Below are 16,245 nucleotides of genomic sequence, written 5' to 3'. Positions count from 1 at the left end.
AAACTAGGATTAGAAGATAACTACATCAGCATAATAAAAATCATAAATAAAAATTTCACAGCAAAGCATAGAAAATTATACAAACCATTGGAGGTCTATAAAATTCATCAATTTATTGGTCACAACTAGCAATTTTGCAGAGGATAGGCTGGGATAGAATAGGAAATATTAAAATGCATCTGTAGCAAGAGTAAGTACAGTGATGTAAAGATTTTGTTTTAGTTTTTGAGTGTACCAAATTATAACAGAAAAAGTTTTTTTTGTTGTTTTTTTGTTTGTTTGTTTGTTTGTTTGTTTTTGCTAGAGGTCATGGTTAAAGACCATTGCCTGTCAAGTGCTTTTTTTGAAAGCAGGTTTGGAAAAGAAGGAAAAACAAATACAAATACCTCATGTGAAGAAAGAAAAGTCAGAGAATCAAAGACAGAATGAACAGGTCACTCTCAGTACAGCATTACTTCCAGTTGAGCTCTGCTCTGCTTCTTGCCCATTGGCTGAAAGAGTTCTGATTAGTTCTTCCACATTTAGGATGAAAATGTGATTTAAATCACAAACGTGTGTATGTCCTTTGAGGGCTGTCTTACTTCTGTGAGTTCTAGCTCAACGTCAAGTGCCCAATGGCCACCGTGCTTTCCCTGTAGAACATATTATTATAAAAATAGTCACTGACCCCTTTCTGCACCCAACCTGTGAGAGGATTACACTCCTTTCTTCACAGGCAGCAGGCATGATTGTGTGGCTTGCTTTGGCTGATAAAATGTCGGAGGAAATCTATTGGCCTTTCTGAACTGAAGCTTTCAAAGCCATGGCATGGCTGTGTGGACTTCCTTTCTCTCTGGTGGAGCTCAGCCATGTCCAAGGTCAGGTCTTATGTCAGCTGGGGTTCAGAGTAAAGAGGCTGCAAACCAGAGGCACAGGTAACCTGCGCTGGATATTTGGCATAAGCAAGAAGTAACCCTTGCAACCACCGAGAGATGGGGATTCTTGTTACTGCAGCATAATGTGGTCTAAGACACGTTCTGAGTCTGGTGGGGAAACACAACCACACTGAGTGGATGGTATGGAGGGAAGCTATGATGGAAATAATGGCACAGTTTAGACACCTCTCCACAAAAGGACTTGCTGGCACACAACTTTCATCTGCTTCTTCAAGGATGGATCCAGCTGTAGGAACTAATATGGTTTGGCTGTGCCCCCACCCAAATCTCAGCTCGAATTTTAACTCCAAGAATTCACACGTGTTGTGGGAGGGACCCAGGGGGACGTAATTCAATCATGGGGGCCAGTGTTTCCTGTGCTATTCTTGTGATAGTGAATAAGTCTTACAAGATCTGATGGGTTTTTCAGGGGTTTCCACTTTTGCTTTTTCCTCATTTTTCTCTTGCTGCCTCCATGCAAGAAGTGCCTTTCACCTCCCACCATGATTCTGAGACCTCCCCAGCCATGTGGAACTGTAAGTCCAATTAAACTTCTTTTTCTTCTTAGTTTCGGGTATGTCTTTATAGGCACTGTGAAAACAAAGTAATATAGGAACCTCCTCACCCGAGAGCATGCCTTTTCTAAAGGAGGCTCATACTGGCACCTGATCAAGGCAGGGTTAGGAACTACCGGCTAAGTCAGGACAACTCTGATGGGCCAGTTAGCTCCAGAGCCTCGTGGAGGTGACCAACGTCTCCATCAGGCCTGTGTCAGAGCCCAGCTTCTCCTTCTGTCCAGTCTTGCTTCCTTCCCCCTTCTCCAGCTGGTGATCCCGTAGGCCCTCCGTAGCAAACACCGTGTACAAACCCTCTTCCTGAGAAACCGACCTACACAAGGAGCAGCAGACATGGGGGTGCACTGCCCAGACACCAGGCCTAGAGCCCCCGGGGCTGCCTGGAGAAGATCCAGGAGAGTTTCATGTAGCCCCCACTTGTTGAACCCCAACAGCAAGCTCACAAACGTGGCCTGATGCAGCACTCCAGCTAGCGCAAGCCCAGCAAACAAAGGGACTCATTTAAGACGAAAATGACTTTGCACCACAGCCCCGTTGCTTCCAATAACGGTGGCAGGTGGGAGAGATCTCTTTCTCAGCACTTGTAGCCTGGAATATGGGTATGTTCCATGGTGGCTGGAAGCGGGCTCCCCTCTGCTCCTCACACACTCCCCAGAGATGTCCCAACATGAAAACTTAGGCAGGGTCTTTGGATATTTGTTCCTTTGTGAAACAAATGGAGACCTGCAGAAAAAATTTAAATCTTTAACTCCCATATTAACCAGCCGTGTAAGGGAAGAAACGTGTGAAAGATTATAGAGGCCCTGGCTCCCAGGCTATGCTATTCCTCAAGAATGACATCAGTAAACAGAAGCCAGCAGTTTCTCCCATCTCAATTGCAAAGAGCTGAGGTTAGAGACACGTCCATTTTGGGAATATATGTTGAGTAAAAGTGATGTATCCTTATGTGACACGTACAGATGCTGTATTTGTATAGACTATTATAGCTCCAGCCAGATTTGGGAAGAAAGACGTGATATAGACTATGATACTGAGTTTTTTGTGTAATTAGTTTTCCATGATGATAAAGGTCTTCCATGCCAAGCAATATTGAGTATGTAGGAAATACAGCACAACAGATACTATTCCTATGTATTATTCATATGATACAACTCCCATGGAGTAGTTATAAAGAGCACCAAATAGACAGCATATGCTACACTGCCTTGGGAACTGAAAAACAGATAACAAATGTGAGTTCTGTCTGAGGGTGCTTACAAGTGGGGAAAATCCCTATCCCTTGAAAGCGCAGCACCGTCGTGATATGGCAGAGTTAGGGCAGCCCTGACATTTGCATACATTATTCTGTTGATGCCACATATGTCTCATGTCCTATTTTCAAAGTCTTCAGAGAAGGAAAGAACCACCTATATACTTAGCAACACTCAACTCTATGAGCCCTGTGGCAACCACACAAGAAATCCAGCCCTGCAAATGCTGATTGAGAAACTGTGCAGGAGAAGCCAGGCATGATGCCTGATGGAAGTGAGCACACAGGAAAACTCAAAGAAGGAAAGCGGGTACCTCCCCACCTCAGCCAGGGACAAATGACATCTTTTCAGGAAAATGTTTACAGCTTAGTGAATAACAAAGTCTTTAGTAAGGTGCCTATAGAATGAGTTCCACTTCGATGAGCAAAGACAAGAGGCTACATTTTAAGGAAAACACCCAGATTAAGCACAGCAAAGGAGAAAGCAAGCCCAGAAAAGCCGGTGTGAATAGCGGGGTGATGGCTGGGCTTAGGGACAGTACCAAACAGCTGGTCTGGAAGCACATGGGAGAGGCCTCGCTCTTGCCTGTAAGGATTTTGAAACAAGGTGGGCCTAAAGGGTTGTGATCGCTAACCTGACGTCATGACTTGAGACTGTCAGAATGGAGAATTAACTGGGGTGACCCTCGCCTGGGAAAGAGAAACAAAATGAAGCATCAGGGCAAGTCATAAGCAGGTGCGATTAGGATGGTGGCTGACATGCCGTGTGAGGTTATGAAGGAGCTGCAGGTCAAGAGGTGAAGTGTCCATGGAAAGCGGGAGACAGATTCAAGAGAGGCTGTAAAAGCAAAATCTAGAAGATTCATCCATGCACTGGATTTGGGGGTCCCCTCAAAATGAGAGAAGCTATTTTAAACGGGGAGGGGTCAGCCTATCCAAGCACCACATTCGCCTTCCAGGACTTAGCGTTGCCAGCGGTGGGTCCAGCCTTCCCCCAGCAGCCATGCAAAGACTATTCTAGCATCATTTTCTCTGTCACAGCCTGAGTCTCAGCTCTCTGTCACTGATGTCACCTAAGGGCTTTTTCTAAATCAAGGTTCCCAGAGCCCACTCATTATCTAAAAATGGACATATTGTGCAAAGACAGACAAAAGTGTTTGCCAAAAGCATGAGCTGGGGGTATTGTCCTGGAGTCAGCTGGAATGGGAACATAATTCTGTTAGCAAAATCCTAATTCACCATATAGTGTCCTCTCCTACAAAACCACATAGGCAGAAGTCCTGATCAGACTCTCCCTCGCATGGTGGGAGTGGTCTGCACCCTTGGCCAAAGCCCCCAAATGCCAGCAGCTCGCTCAGTAGTGATGAAAACAAAAACCATCTCCCACCTTTCCAGATACCTCCCAGGATAGCAACATGCCTCCAGGGAAATCCTAGACACACACACAAAGGCTAAGGCTGTGATCCAGAAGGCAGCCTGGTTTGTCCATTTCTTTTCAAAGGAAAGGCCTAGAACATAAAGAACACACATTTTCTTTCCACTGCAGAAGAAAACAATTGATGGTCCATCAGGACTTTTTGGAACTGTGTGGGGAGAATTATAAAATGACCAGCAATGATCCAAAAAACCTCCCTGTGGAACCCCCTCCTCCTCAGCGTGTGCAGGACCTACAAAGATGCTGGGACATCACTCAAGTGGTGAGGTCATGTTTTGTGGCACAGTTGGCTTTAAGTAAGGGGGATGGTTCTTGCAGGTTTCACCTCACTGGGGGAGCCCCTAAGAGTATGTGGCTGTCCCTGGAGAAGGATGTTCAGAATTGAGGGGAATTTGACGCAAGAGGAATTCCCCATTGCTGCCTTTGAAGACAGAGAGGCTGTGGAGCAAGAAAAGGTGCTGCTTCCCGGCACTGAGAACAGCCCCCATGTAACAGCCTGAGACAGGATGGAGACCTCCATCCTACAACACAAAGAACTGAATTCTGCCATCCACTTCAATGAGCTGGGAAACAGACTGTTACCCAGAACTTCCAGATAATAAAGCAGCCAAGCCAACAGCTTGATTTCACTCTCAAGAGATCCCAAGGTGAAAGATCAACTAAGCCACGCCTGGACTTCCAACCTACAGAACTCTGCGATAATAGGTGGATGCTGTTTCAAACTGTCAAGTCTTTGGTGATTTGCTGTGCAGCAATAGAAAACGAAAATAAAGGACTTGATGGAATGTTCCTTAAAACAATTGAACTCCTTTTTCTGGAATTAGTTTTATTATAATAATTGCTTATTATTTTTATTATACTTTGGCTTCTCAAATATCTAAATCTGGATACTCTTTGTTTAAGTATGAGCAACAAGTCAAGTGAGGAAAGGTAGCACCTACAGAGGTGTGGACAGAGTTAAGAGAAACTGACAACAGAGGACACAACGAAACTGTGGCCTTCAGTGCAGAAATTCACCATGGTACCAGGACCTCATGGGTGGGAACTGGCAGACCATCTTCCAGCGCCACTGGCCAAACCCAATAGGAAGGCAGAGGGCAAGAGAACCTTGGAGAATTGGGCCATGATAGTCAGCCTTCTCCAGCACAGCAGGTAGAGGGGGATGGAGAGAGGAGATGGAAAAGCAAATAAAAATCTTCAGTACTGAGGAGATGCTGATTCCAAAAATTGCCCTAAATTGGGACAGTCAGAGCTTGTAAGACTTCTGGCCTCTAGAAGGAGTTCATAAATAAGGAAATTGACTGTGCCAGTCATATTTGTAATTCTTTTTGAATTTAGACAACCTTGGGCAAGGGCAGGGTTGAGACCTGGACTGCAGCAACATAAATGCCAGGAGAATGCACAGCTGAAAGTCATGCCCTGTCTCTGTGCAGCTGCTCTCAGTGAGTGAGTCACAGGAGAGAAGTGACACTTGAGGTGAGCTTGCAGACACAGGAGGGAAGAAAGATATTCCATAGACAGGGAACAGTGTGTACAAAGGCATGAAGCAGGCATGTTCAGGCAAAGCCACTGTGACAAGTGAAATACCTGCACATGTTCATGTGTGGTCATGTGTGCACATGCGTGTGCCTCAGTGGGAAGTGGACTAAATTTAGATTAGGATGAAGCCAGATGGTACCGGGAGCTTACATTATAAAACAGAAGCAATTTAATAATAAAATGCCTGCAATGTAAAGATGCTGCAAATTTAAATATAAACCCTCTTATTTTATAGGTCTTCAATCAGCAGATGGTTGGTAGCTTTCTGTGGCTTTTTGGATTTTACATAGCTCTTTCATGAAGATCTTCACTCAACTGTTCCTCTTTAAGGGACTCTCCGATAACTACTTGATCAAAATGAACCCCTCCCTTTTCATCACATGACTCCACGTTAGCCCACTCTTTGGAATCCGCTGGATTGCTTATTCACTTGTTTATTTTGTGACCTAGAATCGTCAGCTTCCTGAGAGCAGTTACCTTCGCTGTGATATTCATCTCTCGGCTCCTATCACAGAGCTGGCAGAGCAAGAAGAAATGTCAGCCTCACACCACTCAGACAAGACAGGTCTGCCGAGCAAGCAGCCAGCCCATTCATTTCCGCCCTGATAAGAAAGGAGGGGCGCCAACACTGAAAGAAGACCACGCTGAAAGCAGAGACAACACTGAACGAAGCCTCGCTTTCTTCCTCAAAAGAGCGCCCCCGTCCCACCCCACAGCTGAGAAGAAAGAGAAGAGAGCTGAGAACCCAAAAGAGAGAATAGCTGCTGGAAGCCGAGAATGCCAAGCCCAGCCCGACTGTATTTCCCATCCCATGAAGGCGCAGGATCCACCTGTCCTCAGGATTCCCACAGACAAAGCACCCTACCCGGCAGGGAAATGATCGATGCTGCGCTCTTACCACCCAGCCACACTCGCATTTTCTGCCACCCTGTCACCCAGCCTTGGCTCCAGCTTGAGCATAGCGACTCTTGCCCCCTCTACACACTCTTCTGTCCTCCACAAAGTGGACTTTCTGAGTATGTCTCTTATCACGCCACTCTTTGTTTAAGAAAACAAAATTCTAGCTAGGGGCAGGGAAAGATAAGACAAGTATGCAGTATATTGTGGTGCCATAGAGTAAAAAAAGTGCTCAAAAATAAGTAAGTAAATACATGGATGTATGGACAGATAGATGGATGGATAGATGGATGTATGGACAGATAGATGGATGGATGGACAGATGGGCAGATGGAGAGATGGGCGGATGGACAGATGGATGGATGGACAGATGGACAGATGGATGGATGGATGGATGGATGGATGGATGGATGGATGGATGGATAGATGGACAGATGGATGGACGGGTGGATGGATGGACAGCTGGATGGATGGATGGATGGATGGATGGATGGATGGATGGACAGATGTGCAGGAGCACATCAAAAAAGCATAGAAGCCAAACAGAAAGAGCAGCCAATGTCCAAAGCTGAAAGCATTTGAGATGCCAAAGCCATAATGATGAAGATATTGGATTGTCACCCAAAGGTTCAAATAAATATCCATGAGTGAACACTGTTATAAATAAATGATTCTATAAATAAATATTTGGCAAATCTTTCCTACAAAAAATCCATTTAATAAATGTAGAAGAGATGAAGGAACCAGAAAATCACCATAGGAACACCACGGTAAAAATTGTTGGCTAGATGCAGTATCTCATGCCTGTAATCCCAGCACTTTGGGAGGACAAGGCAGGCAGATCGCGTGAGGTCAGGAGTTCAAGACCAAGCTGGCCAATATGGTGAAACCCTGTCTCTAGCAAAAATAAAAAATTAGCCAGGTGCGATGGTGTGTCTGTAATCCCAGCTACTCAAGAGGCTGAAGCAGGAGAATCATTTGAACCTAGGAGGAGGAGGTTGCAGTGAGCCATGATCATGCCACTGCACTCCAGCCTGGGTGACAGAGCAAGACTTCTTCTCAAAAAAATATATTGTTGCAGGCAAGAGCCACCAATGAATGCTAAAACCCATGGGAAAAAGTTTAAGGAGGAAAATGATTTTACATTACCTCAAAGTATCTCCTCCAAAATCAAAATGGGAACTATAGTAACTTTACAGTCAAGAAATCTCACACACACACACACACACACACACACACACACACACACACACAAACACACACACCTTCAACAGCGATCCAGGTTAAAATTCCCAGTGGTGAGTCCTGTGGACATCCCAGACCCATGATCAGATGCTGAGGAGGGTGCCTCACCTCTGTGGAACTCTTCCTAAAAGTGTATAGCCTCTCTCTGATCATGAGAAAACATCATGCACATGCAGATTGGGAGACGTTCTGCCAAGTGCCCAGCCAGTAGTCTTCCAGTGTGTCAGGGTCATGAAAGACTGAGGAAATACTGAGGAACTGTCACAGGTTGGTGGAGACTAAGGAGGCATGAGGACTAAATGCAGATGGGATCCTGGCTGGGTCCTGGCATGGAAAAGATTCTTAAAGGAAAAACTGATGAAACCTTAACAAATGCTGTAGTTTAGTTAATGGTATTGCCAGTGTTAATTTCTTAGCTTTGACAAATATACTGAAGTAATAGAAGATTTGATAGTAGGGGAGTTGGAGGAAAGATACATGAGAACTCTGTGTTACCTCTGAAACTCTCACAGTCAGTAGGATAAAATCCATGTATCTGCAGGGGCATAAAAACCACCCACCATCATAGCTCCTGTTGTTGCTATCAGTCTGGTTCCATCCGTCGTGATCCCAGATGAAAGATCCTCCCCCTCAACATACACTCCCCGCACACAGATACTCACATGCCATCACTATGCAATCCCACCCTATCCACACAGGCCCCTAAAGGCAGGACACAGCTTCACATCCAGCGGCCTAGCCCTTCATTGCCCCTTCATCTTGGATCCTTTTCCCGTCTCTATTTAAAAAAAACAAACAATAAAAAAAAAAATAGCCAGGCATGGTGGCACTCACTAGTGGTCCCAGCTTCTCAGGAGGTTAAGGTGGGTGGATTGCTTGACTCCAGGAGGTTGAGGCTGCAGTGATATGTCCTCTAGCTTGGTTGACAGAACTAGGCTGTGTCTCACCACACCATTGCACTCTAGCTTGGGTAACAGAACAAGACCACATCTCAAAGAAAAAAATAAAAAAGGATGCTCTTACCTTCCCACACACAGATGTTGCTACAGTTTGGATATTTGCCCCGCCAAACCTCATGCTGAAATTTGATCCCAAAGTCAGAGGTGGGGTGCTAACGGGAGGAGTTTGGGTCATGGGGTAGACCCCTCATTAATAGATCAATGTTCTCCCTGGGGCTGGGGAGTTCCTCAGCCAATTCCTCTTTCAAAATTCAAACCGATAAATGCACCTCTGCACCCCTGCGCCCCCACTTCCACTGCAGCAGAGCAAACTGCTCCCTCCCTGTGTACCCCACTCCCATGTGCCCTGTGGTCACTTATACTGCGGTCCCTGTCACATGGTCTTGCTGATTTGTCTGCAGAAGCCACCCCCACCTAGACTCTAGGTGCCTTCCAGCAGGAACCAGTCAATGCTGTGTGTGGGAGTTATGGGGAATGATGGTCCTCCCGGAGCCCAATAGGCTGTCGGTGAATCAACATCTGCAAACAGAGCCTGCAGAGGAGGTTGGCTGGGTGCATCCTCACAAATGGCCCTTGTTCACCACTGTCCTCACAGCCACCCAGAGCATGGGGTCCGCCAGCAGCCATCTGCAAAAGGCCCATGCAAAAGTCACTTCCCTGGGCTCTTCGAAACTCCAGTGTCTAACCTAAAACGTGTAACAAAAACAAAGACAAGTTTACTCCTCAAGAAACTGAATTGCTTTTAGATATATCTGAAAAAAACCATTAATGCCAACAGGGTAGTCATATTTGAGCTAGAATAATCCCTCATGAAATCAAGACCCCTCAAAGGTAGCACTCACCGTGGCTAGCTTGAGTCAATTTGTGTACTTAAAAGTAATATACTTGCCATTTTTTTGTAAAGTCTAAACTACACATTTTTCAACATTTTGCTATGCCTGCTTTTCATGTTCTCATGAACCCAAATGCCTGCAGATGCTGGGTGCTGCTGCCCCTTGCCATGCTGCACTCTGAGGCTCTGAGCGGAAAATGTTTCTCCCGTGATGTTGGAAAGTTTGTCGTCCCTCTCATTTGATATTGGCAATTCTCCCAGGCCACAAGCTAATTGATGCAAGCATTCTGGGTCTTGCTTGGAGGTCAGTGGACACTTTTAAGTTGTTCCTGGAATATGGTTTTTCATATTGATTTCTCAGAAGTCCAAAACAGAGTCCAAATAGCAGCACAGCACTAGGTTCAGGATATCAGAGCCCGCTCCTGCTTTGTGGCATTTAATGTTTCATTCATGCGGCTCTTACATAACTCTGCACCTTCACCCTGCTATTGATTTTCCTACATTCACCTTCAATATTTGATCACACGGAAAGCAGCCAAAATGATAGCTGCAGCTTTTGGAGCTAGACTCAGATGTAATTCTTCTTCCTGTTAATGGGAAAAAAAAAGGCAGAGAAAGGAACAGCATTCATATCTCAGAAGAGAAGATTTTTGAAAATGGTGGTTTCATTGAATTCCTTGTCACAACAAAGCAGTGAGTAGAGAGGTATGAGCAACCTTTGCAGTGTTTGCTTTCTTCTCCTCTTCTGACTAAGCTGCAGGCTGCAGTGTCAACACCACCCAAGCCATCCCCTCAGGTTCTCCATCAAGAAGGTGGGATGAGAAAAGCCTGACACCTACCTGCCCCCAAAATATCTCAGTGCCCTGCTGTGACTGGTCCTTTTCCTGCTCTCCTGAGCTCCCCGCTGTAAAAGCACAGATGTGGTCACAGCAATGCTTCTGTTTTAGTTGCAGCTGTCCTCTCGACCTTCCCATTATCACTGAAGTGTCATCCATTTTTCAGATACGTCCGGAGCATACTCCAATCCACCCAGTCAGGTAAACTAAAAATGTGCCATCCTTTCTCATCCCTCTACTTAACCCTCCCATCCTACGCCCACCCCACAGGTCGCCAAGACCTGTGCTGCCACTCTGAAAGACCTTTGTAACGGAGCCCCTATTTTCATCTCCAATGTACTTGTGAAAGGGCAGCTCTGATGTTTGCACCATGGAGCTACAGTTCAGAATTGCCTCTGGTCCTTTTCCAGAAGGCTACAAGGGAAAAAGAAGTAGAAACAGGAAACAGATGGGCTCCAGCCCCAGGAGCAACACAAGCAAGTGGAAAAGTCTTGAAAAATGGAAGCAGGAAGACACAGGAAGATTTCATTTCCATCTGACCAAAGACAGAGCAAAGAGGACCCAAATTTAGGTGAAAATGTGCAACGTTTCCATTACTGGCTATGGAATTATTCTTTCTGTTTCTTTGTACTGAAAAGTAATTGGCCCTTAGAACATCTCCTAAGATTTTGTGCTGTTGTGCTTATGTTGGAATGGGTCCAGAGAGCACAGAGTAAAGGGAGAAGCGGCAGGGGTTCAGAAGGAAATGTTACAACCAGACTTTTCCCCACACTGTACTGCAGAGAAAAAAAACCTTACAAATGGGAAGTGGCTTCAGAAGAAGTAAAGAGGAAGAGAATAAAGGAGGATTTTGCAGACTCTGGCCTCTGCCATAAGACTTGCCAAATATTGTAACTACTGCAGCATTCCACCTCTCCCAAAACAGGCTCTCTCTGCCTTCTCTCCAGTCAGGGGCCAAGGTCCCCAAAAAGGACGCAACCAACCCCAGGGAGTTCTAAGAAGTGCCTGATAGCCACTCCTCATCCCTGTCCCTCCCAAGCTCTGCCCAGCCGGTTTCTGCACACACTTGTGCTCATGGTCCGACACCGTAAACGAGACACCAGTGCCCGGAATCTCCAAAAACTTAGTGCTAATTGTGACCCAATTTTACTTAGGATTATGACTTAAATTCAATCATCAGTTTTAGCTCCTTTGTTTCATTTCGTAGTTAGCTGAGATGATTTTTTTAAGTCCTATTTAACTTAGGTTGGCATAGAGGTATAAAAACACAACTCGCAATTTGAAACATATGGCAGAAAACATTTTCCATGTATGTTCCAAGGTTCTTATGGTATAGACAATTTATGCAAGCTTGTTAATCTGTATACTACTTTCAATTAAAGCCTTTTCATTTCTAGTGTTAATATAATTTTTAGTATACTGATACTTGAAAATTTAGAAAAATACTAATAAATCCAAATAGGAAATCTTTATGCCTGTAGCTTTTATGCAGCTATAAAACGAAAACAAGTTGACAAATTAAATTGTCATTTTAATCTTAACGTATTAGTTACATGCCTTTGTTGAATTTAATACTATAAATTGTGTTATTTTACTAAAACTGCATTGGTGTTTCCAACAGGAATATGGTAGAGACTATTACTGTCCAGGTTCTACTTGGCTTGGTGAGCTCCACAGCACAACCCGCCCTGTGCCCTGTGATAACGCCATTCTACAGCCATTACCTTGGATTCCAACAGCTATGAAGTTTTTATTCCTTTAGCACTTTGTATCATATTTACCTTTCTCAATGAATTCAAACATATCATTTACAAATTAAGTCCCCGAATATGGATGGGGTTGAGATAATTTGTATCCTTCTTCCACTACAAAGACAAATGGAAGCTAAATTAGATGCAACAAAATAAATAAATAATAACCAAGGTAGTCAAACTTACAGTGAAAGATTGTCTTCAGGTACTAGACATATAAAGAGAACTCAAAGTCAGGGAGATAAAATGTGAGAGTGTGCTGTGCCCCAGAAAAACATGAAGATGTAGCAACTGGATATGAGACTAAATGGCTAGAAGATGTAGCCATGTCTTCTTAGCCATGAAAGCTATAATCTAGAATCCTGCAAAAATTCAACACCATGAAGGGTTTCTTCCTCAGCAGCAGATTTAGAAGAACAGTGTTCATAAGCCTATGACAGCAATGAGGACGTTTATGTGTCACTGGGACTATACAATGGAAAAATGTATCTCAATCCATGAGAAATTAAGCAGCATCAGTACCAGACACTGGTTAGGAGATTAAATTTAATGTTTTCATGTGTAAAGGGAATGCTAAGTCAACATGGTAACTTTTTTTTTTTTTTTTTTTTGAGATGGAGTTTCACTCTTGTTACCCAGGCTGGAGTGCAATGGCACGATCTCGGCTCACCGCAACCTCCGTCTCCTGGGTTCAGGCAATTCTCCTGCCTCAGCCTCCTGAGTAGCTGGGATTACAGGCACGTGCCACCATGCCCAGCTAATTTTTTGTATTTTTAGTAGAGACGGGGTTTCACCATGTTGACCAGGATGGTCTCGATCTCTTGACCTCGTGATCCACCCACCTCGGCCTCCCAAAGTGCTGGGATTACAGGCTTGAGCCACCGCGCCCGGCCAACATGGTAACTTTTAATTTCTAAATTGGCAGAAGTCCTGGACTTTCAAGCAAAGAAAATCCAAATAATATCATAGTATCATGTTCAGGACCTGAGAAAATTGGAACAAAGGAAGAAAATGAGCTCATAAGCAAACATTAAAACACACACAGAAGGGGAAAGGTTCTATAAATTCTATATTCTATGAGTCAGCAGCAAACACATTGAACAGGATCCATAATTTATGTAATAAAACTATTTGTCAAAGACTATGGAAGAAGAACGTTTAAAATTATTAGTGTTAAAAGAAGGACTAAGGCTACATTATAAAAGCAAGTTTAGGAGATTTCTGCCTCCAATAACAGTGGGCTTGATAATTAAGCGTACTCTCTAACTGAAAACCTGTGCAAAATACAAAAACAAGAAAGTCAACAAAATAGTAAAGAATTACCAGGCTCAGATGTGGGTAACATGGCAAATGAACCAGACATTCTAGGCTACTTCTTTTCTTTAGGGACATATGCCAAATTCAGGGGAAGTTGAGTGGCCAAGGTGCATGTTGGCACATTTAAAATGTTCTTAAAGCTAAAGAGATGGAGATTAGCATCAGAGCCTGCCAGGCTCTATGCAGGAAGTATCCTGGTGAAGTCCTTCTCTTGGATTTGATTCCCAAGGGCTGCACCCTAAGAACAAGGGTCAATATAATGCAGACTCTCACAGTATTTCAGTTCAATTTAAAACAATCTCAAGCCCTGAAATTAGACAGAAGTAATCTCACATTGTTTGTGTAGCTAAGCATCTTGCAAAATAAATGTAAATCTACACTGAAGGAAAGCAATAATATTCTAGACCTAATATCCTTTCATACAAATTGGCAATACCATATCCAGACACGATTTAAAACAGAAAAACACTTAAAGAAATAAAAGCTCACAAAAGAAGACTAACAGAAACATATAATAGAAAAAAATTCAAGGAGGCATAGATGTTCAACACAGATTTTAAATAGCTATAACTTAAAACAGAAGACAAGGTTGAAATTTTGTATTCAAATGTTTTTAAGGAAACAAACAGAAAATCACTTAACTTCTCTGATTTTCAGTTGCTAAATTTCTTAAATGGGACTAAGAATAACTGACTAGTTCACATAATAAGATTATGAGGATCAAATAAACTTACATGAATGAAAGGTGTTAAAGTGTTATATAAGAATTTTTTTCTTACTATTGTAAACATTGTTCTAAACTTGTAAACATTTTACAGCAAAGATACTGAATTTGAATTTTGTAAATATTTGGCCAAATATATATGCTTTGCCCAAGAAAGGACAGTAATCCACTTGTTTAAATAGGTAGACACTTACACACACACAGACACACACACACATGCACATACACAACAGACACTAGTGTATGTATGTGTGCATATACATTAAAAACCAATTAAAATTTGGATTAAAAACATTTTAGAACTGACAAAATAATAACTGAGATAAATTCAATGTTATTTCACCAACAGATTAGACATAGCTGATGAGAAAATCAGTAAATTGGAAAATAAATTAGAAAGAAAATAAATACCTATCATAAAGATGGAGAGACAAAGGTATAGAAAAAATAACAGGGGAGAGAGAACAGAGGGAATGAATTGGACTAGTACAGATGTTTCTTGACTACCAGAAAAAGAGGAGGAAGAAGATAGAGAAGAAAACAATAAAATTTGAAAAGATAATGACTCAGAACTTTATGACATTGATGAAGAACATTTTCTACAGAATCCAAAGCCTAGATCATCTTCTGTGTTTATTCTATTAACTGCTTTATTTCTCTCCATTGTGGTTTCCCAGTTTTCCACTTCTTTCCCATTTTTCATTCCCTTGGGCTTTGGCATGAAAGTCTCACCAAGTTAGACAGGCGGGCTGAATGCCTCAAACTTCCCACTGAAACCCAAAAAGAGTCACACAGTGGGAATACACATCACATCCTAGGACTAATAGATTCATCCTCAGGCTAAGAGCAAAAGCTAAATAATTTGTCCCTAGACAAGACTGAACTAAATGGAAGTGTTCATCTAGTGATTACATTGCCTCCCAGAACAAATATGACATCCTGTAGAGGAAGAAATCAAAATCCAGGGTTTCTACAATGCAACAACCAACAAACTCACTATAAAGTTAGAAATTATTAAACATGAAGAGAAGTAAAAAAAAAAAAATAGGAACCATAATGAAGAGAAAAGTGCAATTAACAGGCACACACACACAGAGATGGCCCAGCCTTTGAAATAAGCAGAAAAGAATTTACGGGATAAACCGATTAAGTCTCTGAAACAAAAAGAATGGGACAGGAAAAGAAAAGTGATGACAGAATGGGTCATCATTTTCTAAATTAAGAAAATAAATAAATTAAAGTAAATCAGTTCACAGTTACAAATTGCTCTCAGTTAATTGTAAGTAGGATGGAGAAGGAGGAGAAAGGGAGAGAGGGAGGGAGAGAAGGAAGCAAGGAAGGAAGGAAATAAGGAAATAAGAAAGGAAGGAAGGAAACAAGGAAGGAAAGGCAAGCATGCCAGAAAACTTCAGTCAAACAAGAAAACCAAAGGTGAAAAAAAAAAGCTCAAACATAACCCATAAGACTTCCTGATTCAGCTCTGACAAATAAAGAACTTGGAAGTCAATACTCCCATCCATTCTTAGAAGCTCAACAAACTGAAAATAATTTTTTTTAAATTAGACTCATCAGAAAAATGAGACTGAAGGGCAAACCACCACCCCCAAATCTTAGAAAAACAGGCACAACAGGAGCTATGTACCCACCACGGTCTGTGTACCTGGAGCAGGAGCTGCTGGAGCCACGGACTGGAGGAAGCACATACACCGTCGTCTGAGTTGCTGGAGGCTTAGTGCAGACCAGCAAGAGGCTGAGAAATTTCTGGAAACCACAGCATGGCAGGAGGCGTGAGGGAGCCCACACGTCCATGGGCTTCGCTACCTGGACACACACCAGGTTTCCATGGTGAGGATCTAAGAAAGATCCCTTATGGCTATGGCAGGGGGAAGGGAAGAAATATCAAAATCTTAAGTGAAATAACTCAGAAATAGAGTCAAATGCTGCATGTTCTTGTGTATAAGTAGGAGCTGAA

The 16,245-nt window shown here is 43.1% G+C and overlaps 1 long non-coding RNA gene across 1 annotated transcript; it reads right to left on the bottom strand.

Moving 5' to 3' along the window:
• Positions 1 to 263: 263 nt before the first annotated feature.
• LOC116552404 lies at positions 264 to 16,045 on the bottom strand. The gene is made up of 3 exons (XR_004269368.1): positions 15,920 to 16,045; positions 4,756 to 4,917; positions 264 to 632 (listed from the first exon to the last, which is right to left on the bottom strand). It is a non-coding gene; the product is annotated as an uncharacterized LOC116552404 (long non-coding RNA).
• Between the last annotated feature and the right edge of the window lie 200 nt (positions 16,046 to 16,245).

Source organism: Sapajus apella, unplaced genomic scaffold, assembly GCF_009761245.1.
Source record: "Sapajus apella isolate SASKATOON/1434 unplaced genomic scaffold, GSC_monkey_1.0 scaffold11, whole genome shotgun sequence".
Lineage (NCBI taxonomy): Eukaryota > Metazoa > Chordata > Mammalia > Primates > Cebidae > Sapajus > Sapajus apella.
This window is presented reverse-complemented; position numbering and strand designations above follow the sequence as displayed.